This window comes from Canis lupus, chromosome 20, assembly GCF_011100685.1.
Source record: "Canis lupus familiaris isolate Mischka breed German Shepherd chromosome 20, alternate assembly UU_Cfam_GSD_1.0, whole genome shotgun sequence".
NCBI lineage: Eukaryota > Metazoa > Chordata > Mammalia > Carnivora > Canidae > Canis > Canis lupus.
This window is the reverse complement of record NC_049241.1, coordinates 21,861,079-21,876,762: the sequence shown is the minus strand read 5'-3', so window position 1 is coordinate 21,876,762 and position 15,684 is coordinate 21,861,079. Positions and strand designations below refer to the sequence as shown.

General features: G+C 37.4%; 1 long non-coding RNA gene across 1 annotated transcript in view; it reads left to right on the top strand.

Moving 5' to 3' along the window:
- LOC119864576 overlaps positions 1–13,418 on the top strand; it is a 55,351-nt gene extending 41,933 nt beyond the window's left edge. The window contains exons 3-5 of the long non-coding RNA XR_005374425.1: positions 5,955–6,103; positions 11,687–11,756; positions 12,975–13,418. This is a non-coding gene — a long non-coding RNA (uncharacterized LOC119864576). The remainder of the gene's footprint in view (positions 1–5,954; positions 6,104–11,686; positions 11,757–12,974) is intronic.
- The last annotated feature ends 2,266 nt before the right edge of the window (positions 13,419–15,684 follow it).

Below are 15,684 nucleotides of genomic sequence, written 5' to 3'. Positions count from 1 at the left end.
ATAAATTGCAAAGAAGGTATAATCCAGAGTTGTGGAGGTTTTTAACCAGGAGGCATTTGGATTTATGCCTCTTACATGGAAGGCCTCCAGTAACACATCAGGTGATAGGGGAGGGATAAACTTGGTACATCTGCCTGGATCAGCAGTTTCATTCAGTCATAGTTTCACTCGACACTGTATCATTTAAAGCCTTTAAAGATATATTAGAAACAATTATATTTATCCTTAACTTTAATTTATATGGTAATTAGCACTAGTCTAAAATCAGTCAGAGGTACCATTTTAGATTTAAATGTGTTTTCCTCTTGTTTTTTAAACTTTAATGTTTACTAACGCTGGTTATGTTAGACTGTTCTAATTAAGAGCTCTTTTTCATTTAGAAAAAAGTATAGATATACATAAAGAATTTAAAAAAATATGCTAATTCCTCACTCTGTTAATCACTGCCTGACCATTCAAACTACATGGCTTTAATAGGACCAAAGCACCCTAGTAGCAGCCCAGTAAAATTGCAGGCATAGGAGCGAGAGGGAAGGAACCTTTGGAGTGGTCAATGTGAAAAGCCAAGTTTATAGAGACAATGTCAATGCTACAGACGGGCTCAGCCAGTATCAAGTCTGGAATAGTTTACCTATGCCAGTGTTTCTCTACTCTTTTTTTTGATCATCACATGCCTAAGAAGTCTTTTGTGGGCATGTTTTTTCCTAATTGTTATTCCTCCCTTGTTACCGTATTTTAATACCACAGATATATTGTATATCTGCTTATATTCTGAGGCCCTTTGCAGGCACACAAAACAATTATGGTATCTAAGATCTTCAAATCCATGAGAACCAATTTTTGCCCCCTTGGAACATTATTTCCTCCATCGATGACACATGATCTAGAGTTTTCTAGCCTCTGTCTCTCTGGGGGTAAGATCTTATCCTTATACTCCTGTGGCTACTCTGAACTGGATCACCCAGAGCCACCCTTCTATCAAACAGAGACTTGTTGGAGAGTCACTTAATGAGACACCTGCTATTGAAACCTTGAAGAGGTCCCACTACTAAACACTCGATATTGACACAAGTCCTCCTGCATCATCAAAGTAAATTAGTGCTTTTAGTCATTCACCTAGACTGGATTCATTGCCATTCTCCCAGTTCCCCTTTTCTCTTATATAGTCATTTCCCTGAGGTCCCAGCTTCATGAGCCTGCTTTTATCTAGTTACAATGAATCCTTGAATTCTCCCTGCTAAAGTGGGCCAACAGCAGATCCAGAGGTGCTTAAAGCTGCATTCCCATTCCCCCCTTGTCCACTTATAAATGGTAATGGGATGACGTACAGGAGAAGAGCTTGATCTTTTATGCCCTACAGCTTCTATTCCTCTTGTCTTTCCCTGAAATCCAGATTCTAATTAGCAGGATTGTGTGTGTCCTCTTGGGTTCTTCCCCATACTTAATGTTCACAATAGTTTCATCAAGAACATCCCCATATTACAGGCGAAGAAAAGGTCACACAGCTAATGAATGTTGGAACTAGCCCTTGAATTCAGGGATCTCTGGCTCTAAAACCAGTGTTCTTATCCTATATTGTCTTTGAGAGGCCTACCAAACCCTTCCTAAATGGAGGTAATCACTTATTCTTTCCTCTCCCCTATTTCTAGACAGATCCCCATACTTATTTTTTCATGTAGTTACTCACTCAACAGCTATGCATTGAATAACCCTAAGTGACAGCAATTTTGAAAGTTATTAGAGATACTATAATGAAAAGCACCATTTCTGTTTTCAAGGGGCTCATAGTTTATGAAGGAGATGGACCAACGAATAGGTATCTGTAACTGTGTCTGGCCCTATAGTGAAAGTGAGAGCTACATGGTACTGTATCTAAACCACCCTTGTTTAGTTATTTTAGATCGAGTCACATGAAAAGACTAACTCAGCTCTCTCAGTCTCAGTTCTTAATTCCCTGAAGAGAGAATCAGATTGGCCCACCTTGGTTTAGTAAGATATGGCTGCTAGAGGACCCATTCTTGTGGAGCTGGAAAAGAGGTGGTGAAAAGCAGCTCTCAGGGAAAGGAGAAACTTTGTGAGCTCAGCAGGTACCTGAAGAAATGCATCCTACCTGTATAGTTGAGAGAAAAGCTCCTGGGTGTGCAGGAGACCTCTCCTTGAACATAAGAAATTAGTAACCTTCTAAGCTTCTGAAGCCATTTTCTCACAATGATCTTGGCTTTCCTGAAGGACTCTGCTCCTTATTTGATCAAAGTAATGTCCCTTGGTTTAACCCCTTTGATAAATGATGATTTTTCACCAAGAATAGTGTGTTGTTATATTGATCTTAGACCTTTACATAATGATATGGTGTGTGTGTGTGTGTGTGTGTGTGTGTGTGTGTGTGTATGTGGCAGAGGCAGGGGAGGGAGACTTCTAGCTTTTTAATACATGGAACAGAGTTAATGAGGATATTTTCTGACCCCATGAAAACACATGGATGGGCGAGGTAGACTACATGATAAAAATAATTTTTAAAAACAATTAATAGCTGAGTTAAAAGGAAAGAAAGGGAAATATTCAGGTATCAGGGACTTGTAAACAGAAGAAATCATGTCCAGAATGGTTAGCAAAATAGCAGTTCTATTTATTATCTTTAAAGACATGAGACTGAAATCTTAACATTGATGTGGGAGCTTAATACACAGTGTAGACCACTTATCACACCAAAAAGGAGTACCATGGGGTTGTTTCCATAACTCCTGGTACATAGAACTTCTACAGAAAAATAATCTCAGCTAAATATATGTTCACAATAAAAAATAAAAAATCACACAGGGAAAGGATCCATTATTAGGGAGAATCAGCTGAGTCTACGAACAGAGGGATTGATGCGAAAATGAACTTGAGGTTATAAAATGGTATTATTTAAGTAGGTTTAAATTGATTAAAGATTTCATGTGTGAGGAGGAAGAGACTCAATGAAAGAACAGACCATTTTGAATTCAAAACCAGGAGTTACAGAGATAAAGAAAAACATGGTTATAAAATTAAACCTCAGTGAATAAGTCAAATAGGTTAGATATATGGGGGAAGAGAAGGGGGGGAGAGAAAGAGAGACAGAGAGAGAGAGAGTGAGAAGAGAGATCTAAAGAAATCACAACTAGAAAGAAATGATAGGTTTCCTCCAAAGGAGTAGTAATTCCACTAAGATAGAATTCTCATGAGTCGTAGCAGGTGTGGGAAGACAAGAATCTGCAACAGGCAGAGAGAAAGAACTATCAGCCTACAGTTAGGCACCTGGCTAATCTACTCTTCAGGAGCATCTTCTCTCACAGAAGCTTGCTAAAATAATCACAGAAGGATGGATGGGCTTTAGAAAGAGGGACACAGAAGCCCAGGAGGGATGGAAGAAGCACTGGAAGATGTTGGAAATTATGTGAGTCACCCTGAAAGGATATTGATATGTGAGAAAAGGCTAATATGGTAGAGGGTAAAAAAACAAGCAGAGTTGCAATATTCTAATATTCCAATATTCCAGAGAACATGACTGACCAGAGATCAAGTGCTCTTGGGTACACATAAAATGTTTCTATACATTGTTAAGAAAGCATGGTAAAAGCTTAAATTTAAAAAGATTTTTTTTTTTTTTTTTTGGCTGGGGAGGAGAATGTGAAAAGCAAAGGGAAGACATGGCAAATAGGTTACTATTTGCAAAATTTTTTTTTTTTTTTTTTTATTTTTTTATTTTTTTGCAATTTTTTTTATTGGTGTTCAATTTACTAACATACAGAATAACACCCAGTGCCCGTCACCCATTCACTCCCACCCCCCGCCCTTCTCCCCTTCTACCACCCCTAGTTCGTTTCCCAGAGTTAACAGTCTTTACGTTCTGTCTCCCTTTCTGATATTTCCCACACATTTCTTCTCCCTTCCCTTATTTTCCCTTTCACTATTATTTATATTCCCCAAATGAATGAGAACATATAATGTTTGTCCTTCTCCGACTGACTTACTTCACTCAGCATAATACCCTCCAGTTCCATCCACGTTGAAGCAAATGGTGGGTATTTGTCATTTCTAATAGCTGAGTAATATTCCATTGTATACATAAACCACATCTTCTTTATCCATTCATCTTTCGTTGGACACTGAGGCTCCTTCCACAGTTTGGCTATCGTAGCCATTGCTGCTAGAAACATCGGGGTGCAGGTGTCCCGGCGTTTCATTGCATTTGTATCTTTGGGGTAAATCCCCAACAGTGCAATTGCTGGGTCGTAGGGCAGGTATATTTTTAACTGTTTGAGGAACCTCCACACAGTTTTCCAGAGTGGCTGCACCAGTTCACATTCCCACCAACAGTGTAAGAGGGTTCCCTTTTCTCCGCATCCTCTCCAACATTTGTTGTTTCCTGCCTACTATTTGCAAAATTAATCCAAACATTTTAATAACCACAGTAAATATAAGTGAATAAATTTGCCACGTGACAGTCTGATATTTATATTGGTTTAAAAAAAATCTCACTTATGGGCAGCCCGGGTGGCTCAGAAGTTTAGCGCCACCATCAGCCCAGGGTGTGATCCTGGAAACCTGGGATATAGTCCCACGTCGGGCTCCCTTCTTGGAGCCTGCTTCTCCCTCTGCCTGTGTCTCTGCCTCTCTCTCTCTCTCTCTCTCTCTCTCTCTGTGTCTTTCATGAATAAATAAATAAAATCTTTTAAAAAATTCCTGTTAAAAAATGAATGAATGAATGAATGAATCAATCAATCAATCAGTCCAGTTATATACTCTTTCAAAAGACAGACTTTAAATATAATGGCACCTACTTTGATAGTGGACTTGATTTCTTTCTAATCTCTTGAGAACCTTACTGTAGTCAGGTGCCATTGATGCCAAAACTCACATGCACCTATTCTGGAGTATTGAGTGCCTTCTATGAGCAAGAAGTAACAGCAATCGAACATAGCTGGATGTGGGATTCCAAGTATTTTAACGCTTTATAACATCAAATCGAGGAACTGCTGGTCCGTGTTTGCCACAGGATTAGTTTTCACAGATGGCTGAGAATAAAGCATATGAAAGGACATATATGTCTCTTTTTAGAACAAAATGGACACATATAACAGCATATGGTATAGTTATTTTAATTATGAAGTTTTACCACACCATAATTAATGATAAAATAGAAATTTAAGAACCATGAAAGCATTAATTAGCTGTGATAATGCTATGACATAAAGCTTTTGTTTTCTTGTTTTCCTGAAATCAATTCTTCCATTTATTAGGCTGTTGATATTTTGATCATGCACATAGTTCTTAAAAGCCAGAGTAGATAATAAGCCAGGTTATATTCACGTAACTGCACACAAACCAAATTTATAATTATATGAAATCTGCATATAGACAGAGGCAAAGTTGAGTGGCTTTTGAAAATGTAGATAATCAAATCTCACTACAAATTTATCTGAACACATCTATATTTACATTTCACTCCACTACTGATTCAAATAATGAAGGGAGACCTGGCCTAAAGGGATCGGATCTAGCACATTCATATATAAAATGTGACGTGTACAAGTTTATCCCCTGCTAGGATTTTGAAAGTCAGATATGGCACACTGATACACTGCAACAGGTGTTATGGGCTGAGTGTTTGTATTCCCTCAAATTCATATACTGAAGTGCTAACCCCCAATGTAATGGTGTTTGGAGATGAGGCCTTTGGAAGGGAATTATGTTTAGGTGTGGTGGTGAGGGTGGAGTCCCGATAATGGGATTAATGTCCTCAGGGTCCAGAGATTTCTCTTTCTTTGCCTTGTGAGCACGTAGTGGGAAGGCAGCCATTTGCAAGCCAGGAAGAGGATCCTTACCAGAAACTGAATCTCCTAGTACGTTGATCGTGGACTTAGATTCTAGAACTGTAAGAAATAAATGTGTGTTGTATAAGCCACTCAATGTATGGCATTTTGTTACAGCAGCCTGAGCTAAGACAACAAGCCCCCCTGATGAGGTTGGAATTGACAAGTGGATCAATTTGGAGGTGCCCATTCATTCATCTCTGTTTTATGCCCACCAGAGGGGCATGTGAGATGGGAGATTGAACCTTGAGTAGCCTATAAACCAGGTGAGCCTAAATCTCTGGTGTGTGCTGGTCTACTTGTGTGTGTTCATAATAAGAATATTTAAAACCGAACCTTAGTTTACATTTTGTTCAACATTACAGCGAGTGCATTACCTTGTGTTTCTTGCTTTAATGGGCTCTCAGGAGGAATTGATACGAAATCTACCTCCTGTATTCTTAGCTAATGTTCCTTTTGGCCTCAGGTAGAACATATTGGGCAATTTTTTTTTTCTCCACCAAAATCTCTTTGTAAATAAACTATAGATAAAAATTAGAGGGGAAGAAATCATACATAAGTTGTTTAGGCAAAGGGCATCAAAACACAGGACTCAAATAATTTTTGGTAACTTTTCTATTTACTGTATTGAGGAGATTCATTTAAACTAAAGTGGGTAGAGGTCATTTAGTTTTACAAATAGTGCTTATATTTTTGTGCTTCTTGCTGGCCCTGTTTAGTCTGTGCTCATTCATATCTCTGGACCAAACAGCAGGTTCAGGGAAAAGTAGAATTTTTGAGAAATCAGGACATTAGGAAACGTCTCCGACAAAGGCCAAGTGGAGATAAGGAACACTGAATTTCTATGGTAAAACATGTTCCAGAGTGATTCAAGCATAATATGGAGTTCAAAGTATCACTGTATGCAAAGATATTAATTATTCCAGTGAAGGTTTTTTTTTTTTTTTTCCAGTGAAGGTTTTAAATCACAATGCAAGTTCTGTTTAAGATACAGCTTCCTTGAGGGTTGGTATTGGCCAATCTTTTAGGTCATGCTTTATTTTCCTATTTTTGCTGAGCATTTTTTTATAGTTACTAACGATAATTTTATCATATCAGAGAAATTTGTGCCAATATTTCCCTCAGAATCGGGAGAGAGAAAACAGTAAAAAACAAGACCATTGCAAATCGTACAGAAAATTATGGAATAAGATATATAGCACTGGATTTGAAGGAGACTAAATTTATATCCGGTCATTATTTCAATTGGCCCAGGTAGACTTTGACAAGATTGCAAAAGATGCCTATTACTTCTGATTATTCATTATAATAATTCACTATTCATTAGCTCATGCACATTGAGTGCTTGCTCTATGTTGGGTGCTGGTGTGAGTACTTCATACGTGTTTGCCTCCTTTAATCATCTCAATAACCCGTGAAGTAGCTACTATTATTGTCTCCCAATTTCTAAAAAAAAAGAAAAGGACACAAAGGTCTAGAGATGATAGGTTAAAGCTTGCTGGTAATACGTCAAGGCAGAATTTGAACCCGTGTCTCTTGGACCTTAAGGACCATACGTATAATTGCTGTCTTAGGTCTATCCAGATATCTTCAGCAAAGAGCTTTTCAAAAAGAGTTGTAAAACAAAAGTTAATGTTACAAAGATTCTTCATGAATAATTTCATGAAAAAGATCCCTTTTTGATATTTATGTATTAATGCATACTTAAATATGTATTATTAAGCATATAAATTAAATTAAGCTAGTGAAGTTCAAGCATCCCTGTCTTGTCTAGAGAGGTAGTGCTGAGGGATGCTGATTAAGGCAAAATGTGGATTCCATTTCTTTCATTGTGTCATTAAAGTATTTGCCATTATAATGAACCTAATGCACTTTATAAAATGGAATGAGTGAAATTAATAGATGGAGGCAGTTATAAATAAGGGATTTCTCATTCCAGCCTGGGACAATGTCTAGAGACACTAGAAATAATTCACTTAATCTCACCATAATGGAGTTTCCCATTGAAGTGGATAAACAAATGCTTTCCTTAAACAAGATTTGAAACAAACAAAAAAGACCCACCAACTTAAAATAATATTTAGCTGAAACCACCAGCATCTGACAAGTTCCTTCAAATTTCTCACAGCGTTGTCATCTCAAGCACACTGGCTCGGGTTTGTGAGATAAACTGGTGATATTCAGTGAATGAAAAGTTCAGATTCATGTATTATCGAGCTCAAGAATGCTGCTCATAAGTCCCTTGGAAGTTTGGAATATGTTCTAGAATTCTGAATGCAAAGTCTTCCAGTCATGAATTTCACTGCAAGAGTTTTGCCCACACCTCATCATGAAGTTAAAGTTGTGACATCTTCAGTCTGAAGGTAGAAAAATTAACAAAAGTAACCAAATCTGTGGCAAGAGAAAGGAGAGTGAGGAGACCAATGATAAAAACGCTGACATTTATCTGAGCACAAATACTGGAAATTACTATACAAGAAATAGAGAAAATGGCTTAAGTGAATGACTTGGTTTCAAGTTCTGTGAGCAGGGCGACACTTCTCTTTTTTATTTTTTATTTTTTATTTTTTATTTTTTTTTAAGATTTTATTTATTTATTCATGACAGAGAGAGAGGCAGAGACACAAGCAGAGGGAGAAACAGGCTCCATACAAGGATCCTGATGTGGGACTCGATCCTGGGACTCCAGGATCACACCCTGAGCCAAAGGCAGACGCTCAACCGCTGAGCCACCCAGGCGCCCCCACTTCTCTTTTTTAAAGGAAATTGTCTGCATTACCTTTTTTTTTATTGTGTCATACTTTATTTTGATTTAAAATATTTTCTGGGATTCTATAGTTTTGCTGTATTCTCTGCACTTTCCAATAAATGACCTATTTATTTACATGAAAAGCAAGCTTTGCTAACGCAAAGACAACATGCAGGATTTTTTCCTGCCAATTTTCTAATGAAAACCAATGACAGGTTTTTTTTTAATTTGGTTATAAGTTTCATTTGCTTAAAATGAAAAGTGTATTCTTAAAACGAAATAAAAAATATCATATTATCAGTATTTCTGGCAGCAAGTGAATGAATACTTATTCTGAATAGATCCCTCTGAATGGCCACTCTATAACTACCGTGTTTTGTTAGAAAAGTATATTAAAAAGTAGAAACAGCATCCTGAATGAAGAAAAGGGATAGAAACAAAGTATAAAATATGTAATCTTTTAAAAGAACCTTATCAAGGAGAATCTTAGTGAAACTTTAAATGGGAGAGTCACACAATCCCAAAGCTTTCCCATTTCCTATTCAATGAATAATTTACTTTTTAGATGAGATTCGCTAACATTATTGCAGAATAACTGTAATTGAAAATTATTAAAGCTCTATCTTTATTGCATTTTAAAATCTGTGCATTTGGTGTTTGACCAGGGCTGTCTCATCATTAAGAGTTTTGAGGGAAAGCAAAATCTCTGTCTCCTGAAGAATAAAGAGCAAAAACCTTAATTGCTTTCTTGTTTCCCACAAAGATGCTAATATGATGAACTGAATGTCAGGAATAATAAGACAAAATGATGGTGTACACCCTGCAAAGAGAAAATAAAACATCTTTTTATGTAAACTGTCACCAGAACCTCAAGGAAACTCTTTGCTCTTTCCCTGCCCTGATTTTGAACTGCTTCATTAAAAGTAATTTTGTTTTTCAGGAGGATAACACCCACATTATTCTATAAAAATAATTTTAAGAGAAATCTTCAATTAAGAGGTTATTGTTGCCTGAAAGATTTTTCCATAGTTGGTTGGTAGCTGAAAATGTGATCTTCCCAAGTTTGAATGGAAATATGACATTCATAATGGTTTAAAATAGATAAGTGTCTTGTCTGTTTGAAATGCCAATGAACTTGGTATTATTTATCAGATCCTTTTAAAATGTTGGAATTTTCAGAGGACAGAATTTTCAAAAGGGAGAGAAATTAATCATCAATTTGTCCTGCCTTCAAGTGATTGAAAAGTTAAGTTAGAGAGACTGATAAAGCCCTTGTTCCATGTAGTATTTTGAAAATAAATGAGAGATCATGGACTCACGGTATACACCCCCTGCCTGCGAATCTTCCTTTTGGTTCATTTCGGATGGAAAACCTGTAAAAACTCACCCCACTGTCCATCAGACTCCCACCCAGTAGTTGTCTTATCTAAATTTAAGCACTTGCTTGGTCCACGCTGCCATATGATAGATGTTTAAATACAAAAATACATATAAGTCACTTAGAAGGGAATTTCAAATTCTTAATTAAAAAAAAAAATCCCTGGCAATTTGTTTAGTTAATAGTTTGTCTTGTGGAGAGTTTCTTCTCAATGCACTCCGGAAACTGCACTTGTCAACTCAGGCCACAAGAGGCACTTTGCAACTAAAGCAGGAGTGATTTCGATAGTTTGCAGATAGTTCTCCAGGTCTTGAAACAGTCTTTATGCATATAAGCCCCAGAAGTCCTGTAGAAAGATTTCTATTGCCTTAAGATGCTCCTTGAAGTCCTCCCCATCGCCCTTTCAGACTCTCTTCTGAGAAACACTGATCTCCAGAAATACTCATCATAAAAGGATTCCTTCCAGGTCAGATGATTCTGTGGAATTCCAAATATTGAGTTATATTTGTGATTTAAAAATTCATCAGTGTATATGAAAGGCTCTGAGGAGCTCTGTGTTCTGTTCTGCAATCAGTTTTACATGGTTCAGTGTAGAATGAATTGAATGAATTGCTCAATACAGCACTTAGCTATGGATCCCTCTTTTTTTCCCGTCTAAACAACCCTTGTGAGGTGGATACTTTCCTCTTTTACAGATGAAGAAACTGAGGCTTAGGAAAGTTAACTAACCTGTGTATGGCAGGATAGCTCTTATGTGATACAGCTAAGATTTGAAGCCTCGAAGCCTATCTTAACAGCACCATGACCTAAAAATACAAGGAAATACATTCACCTGACTCTGCGGACTATTTTCAGTTATGTTTAGCATTTTTTTCCTGTGCAATCTTAAACAGATTTCTTTTCTCCTCATGTTCATGCTATTGGGATTATGTAAACAAACAAACAAACACCCCCCCCCACTTTACATACAGCGTTATTTGCTTAGAAAAAGGTTATTAAATTCTGTGCAGTCCAATAGTTAGAAATAAGCCCAAATATCACACAGAACACATATTTTTTTTAGAACACATAATTTTAAAACAAATATGTAACAAATAGCACAACATGAATATTACGTTAAAGCCGGGAATCATGTTCAGGAAAATCTTGCGAGTCAGTAGAGAAACACGAAATAAAGAGATCCATTTGCCTGGAAGGATCTTGTTTAAGCTAATTTCAGAAATATTTAAAGGATTCAATTTCATATGTAATAGTAAAATGAAAGTTACATTGAGGAAAAAATATTTAAATGCATTAAAAGATTCCTGTCACAGTGAGAAAAAATGTATATGCTTTTAATCTTTACATAGGTGTTTTATCTACATTGTATCCCTTTCTTGTCTTTATATACATGGATATTTTTGCTATTAGGAAAGCATGCACATGCATATACAAATATATATATATATATAACTAGTAAAAACAACATTGTATCTGAATTGTTAAAATACCCATTTTTGTTATTTTAAATGTAATATAATTTTAGATCCCTTTCATAAATGTCCAGTGGACAGATTTATTATTATTATTATTTTTAATTTCCTGCATCAGATCTAGGTCTCTGATAAATACCACAGACAACCCCAGCACTGTAGGATGGGCTTGACAGTTCTTCAATAAAGGACTGTGTGGTTTTTTTGTCAGTGTCTTCCTTCCAGTGACAGCTGCTTTGTTCTTTTCTAGTCAGATTTTCTAGTTAACACATCAAAAGTGTATCTGTGTACACGAAGTACGAAGAAAACAGTTCAAAGAGGTAAGAGATTCACTTTTAACTCTTGCTACATTTTCCCCACACTTGTCACAAAAGAAGTCTCATATGGAAGCTTCAGAACAAGGTGAGGAGTTCATGATGGAGCCCAGGGATCCGTGACATTTAAGAACTCGTGTTCTAGAAGGCGAGTTGGTCAGGCAAAGTGCTGAGAGTCTCCAAATCAGTGAGAACTGGTCTGGGATGAAGAATTTTCCATTTTCCAGAGACAACTAAGCCCAAGAGCCGAGCACAGCTTGTTTTATGTGGTTTATTGCAAAAGCCTGATTTCTTCTTCTTGGCATATCTTAATGACAGTAGCCGCCTGCTTTATATACACAGCTCTGGAGCCTTGGCTTGGGCTTCTGCCAACAGGGGTTCCTGCACACACATGAGAACTGCAGTTACCCATGCTTCCATGCTTAAATAAATGTTCTGGGGATGGGGGGGTGGGTGCCAAGATCTTTTTTGACTAAGGTGGCTAAACCTGGATTGGCACCAGCATATTCAACCCCCAGGAGAGTAGCCTCTTACACAGACCCTCTCTTGCAGCTTTCTAGTGATGAGCGTATGCAGAGGTCAGGTGGAAGGCAGCTCCTTTTCTGCTCCTCCCAGCCGTACTTCCCCTAACCCTGAGTAGGGAACATGTCTAGAAAGAACTACTGCCTCTCCTCCTCATCCCACCCCCATCTTCAGTGAATCAGGTTGAAATAGGCCAGCCCTGGGTTGTGCCATATGTGTTTTTAGTATGCCAAGTGAAGCCAGAGCAATAAACATTTATTTTAAAGAATTTTTACATTTGATCTTTTAACAAAGCATCTGTGTAGTCACTGTGAGAAAAATAACTTTGTTCAACATTTGTAGGCTTACTTTACAGTTGAGCATAGTTTTAAAATTTGATACATGTCAGTTTTTCAAAATTTGATATATGTCAGAGTTCTAAGGGGCTCTGAAAGCCTTAAGCCAGTCCAGGCACAATCTGTGTGCACAGCGAACAAACAAAAGAGTCCCACATTGCCTGAGTGCTCCTGGTACCATGTTGTTTCTGGTAGTACCATGGTAGACAAGAGGGAGGCAGGAGAGTGACAGGGAGAGGACTGGAGACAGGTTGCTTGGGGTCAACTGAGTCAGCCATGTGCCTTAACCTATCTAAGCTTGTTCTCTCATCTGAGTGGGGATTCTAGTGGTCTCACACTCACAATGTTTTTTTTTTTTTTTTTAAAGGACAATTATGCATGTAAAGTACTTGGCACAGTCAAGACACATGGAATGAATCTCATGAAAGACTCAAAGTGACCATGTCATTGACCAAGATCTCTGCAGATCTGGGATTTAATAATTACCTCTTGCATTCCAAAAGTATATCCTATTATGGTGCCTCTGTGGGTCCTTTACTTTGCATTCACTAAGAAGTGAAAAGTCTTACCTATCAAGGATTTTATTTTTTACCTGTACTATATGCAGCCTACAATCAAGAGAGTGATATTCTTCCTAGATCTTACTCTTTCTTATTAATTTTCTTTTTTTCTTTCTTATTAATTTTCAATCGTTAAAGAACTTAAAGGACATAGGGTAGGGGAGAGTGAAGAATCTAAGGAGGCTCCACACTGGGCCATCTTGATTTCACAGCCCAAATCAAGAGTTGGACATTTAACCAACTGTGCCACCTACCTGCCCCCATAATAATAATTTAAAGTGACATTAAATATAAGTAGAAAAACTAACAGGAAAAAAATACTAGGATGCTTGGGTGGCTCAGCCGTTGAGCCTCTGCCTTTGGCTCGGGACGTGTCCGGGATTGAGTCCCACATCCGGCTCCCTGCATAGAGCCTGCTTCTCCCTCTCCCTATGTCTCTGCCTCTCTCTCTCTCTCTCTGTCTCTCATGAATACGTCAATAAAATCTTAAAAAAAAAAAAAGGAAAGAAAAAATACCACACATTTTATTCAAGGTCAAGAACTCTAGGAAAAGGGCTATTTTACCTCTTTCAGGCACATATTCTTTAAATTATTTTCCTTTAAAAATCATGACGTCAGAATTAATAACTTAAGAAGATTAAGTCTCTAGGTCTCAAAATGGAATTATTTTGCAAAATAAATATTTAAAAAATATTTTAGTGTAATTTTGAATGTTCTGCAATTAATAACAGCCCTCTTTAGTTTGTGAATCCTCTACCAAATTTCTTTACCTTTACCTTTATTAATTCCCAAGGGATTTTTTCCCCCCAGTGTTTTGGTTTTCTCCAGTATTTACCTTACCTCCCTGTGGCATTCCAAATGTTGTTTTGAGCTGTAATGAGTGATGTTCCTTTTGGTTTCCAATCTTCTTAATCTTCCAAATTACCTAAGTACTTAAAAATAATTCCAGGCACCCACCCCATAAGTTCAAGATCAAAGGTTAGTGCCTTAGACTCACCCAGAGGGCTTGTTAGTACATAGATCACTGGGTATCTTTGTACCCCCAGACTTTGTGATTCAGCAGGTCTGGGATGGGGCTCAAGATTCTGCATTTCTCACAAGTTCTTAGATGATCCTGATGATCCTGGACTGGAGACTGGAGTTTGGGAATGCTATCCTAGATCATGCTTTTCTGGGAAATTTTTGTTTTTAAGGCACCCTTAGTAGGTGGTTCTGGTATTTAGCCAGGTTTGGAAACCAGAGTTCTGGTGATAATTGTGGAGTATATTATTGCTTTACATGTTACCTGGGTAGGGACCTGAGCCAGGGGGCTGAAAACCTCCAAGGCACCACCTATCTCCAAGCTTGTGGGAGAAGAATAGATTTGTTCTCAGAGATCTGCATGTGTGCTGGGCAGGGGTGGAAAGAAAAAGGGAAGAGCCAAAAGATTAAAACCAGGAGGTTTTGGAAGGCGTCTGAAGGTTCTCTTTCGAAATAATTTTGGAACACTATCAGAATGAAATGGAATCATCATCTATGAAGACGACCTGGCACTCAATGAGAGGGCAGGAAGTGGGAGCCATTATCTATTATTACCTCTGAACACGATGGGTGGACGGGGTGCCCCATGCCCTAGAAACTGATTTACCCCCAATTGAATGCCCTGGTCAAGTCACAAACTCTTGGCTTTGGTTTCTTAAACTTTCTCTCATCTTTTGGATTCATGGTTGTGATTATTTGATTGCCTGTCTCCCCAGACAGTATCTTGTCTTATTCATCATTATATCCCTAGCATAAAGCCTAGCTCATAAAGATTTGTTGAATGAATGAATGAATGAATGAATGAATGCAATCAATGAATGTATTTTTCTTCAATTCTCTGTCCAAGTTTTTGGCTCGGAGCAGGTATTCTAGAAATATGTGCTGAATAAACTAATGAGTAAATCTAGAAGTTAGTGGTGTGACTAATCACAGATTTTCAACATTTCGGGAAGCACATGTATTTTTAAAAAGCTCATCCAGTAGGTGCTGGAGAATATCACATACACAAAAATGTCCAAGTCTTCTAATGTGAGTGAAGAACATTTTTATCTGGCATGTAAGCATCCTTCATGATTAGACTGTTAAAACACTATACCTGACAAATTTGAGGGCCCAATTCTCTACAAAATTTGCCTAAAAGCAAGTATAGTAGACATATCATTAAGTGCATTTTACTATAAAAATGATCTATCAAAAGGAAGTTTCATATAATTTTTTGAATTTAAAAACACTTGAAAAATTTCTCTTTTTCTCTCTGTTATTTGGACTCACTGCCTTATATGACAAGATCAATTGTGGAAAGTTGAGGAAGGCTAAAAAAATTACAGTTTTAATCAAGTAAAATTAAGTGGAACATTTTGAGATGTCAAAGATGGATAACACATGGTATACTTATGTGAATAAGTGCTTTAAATAGTGACAAAGGCTATTCCCTTGAAAAGTATGGACTTCTATGTCAGTAAGAGGTGGTATCTAATTCAAAACTTCACAAATAAA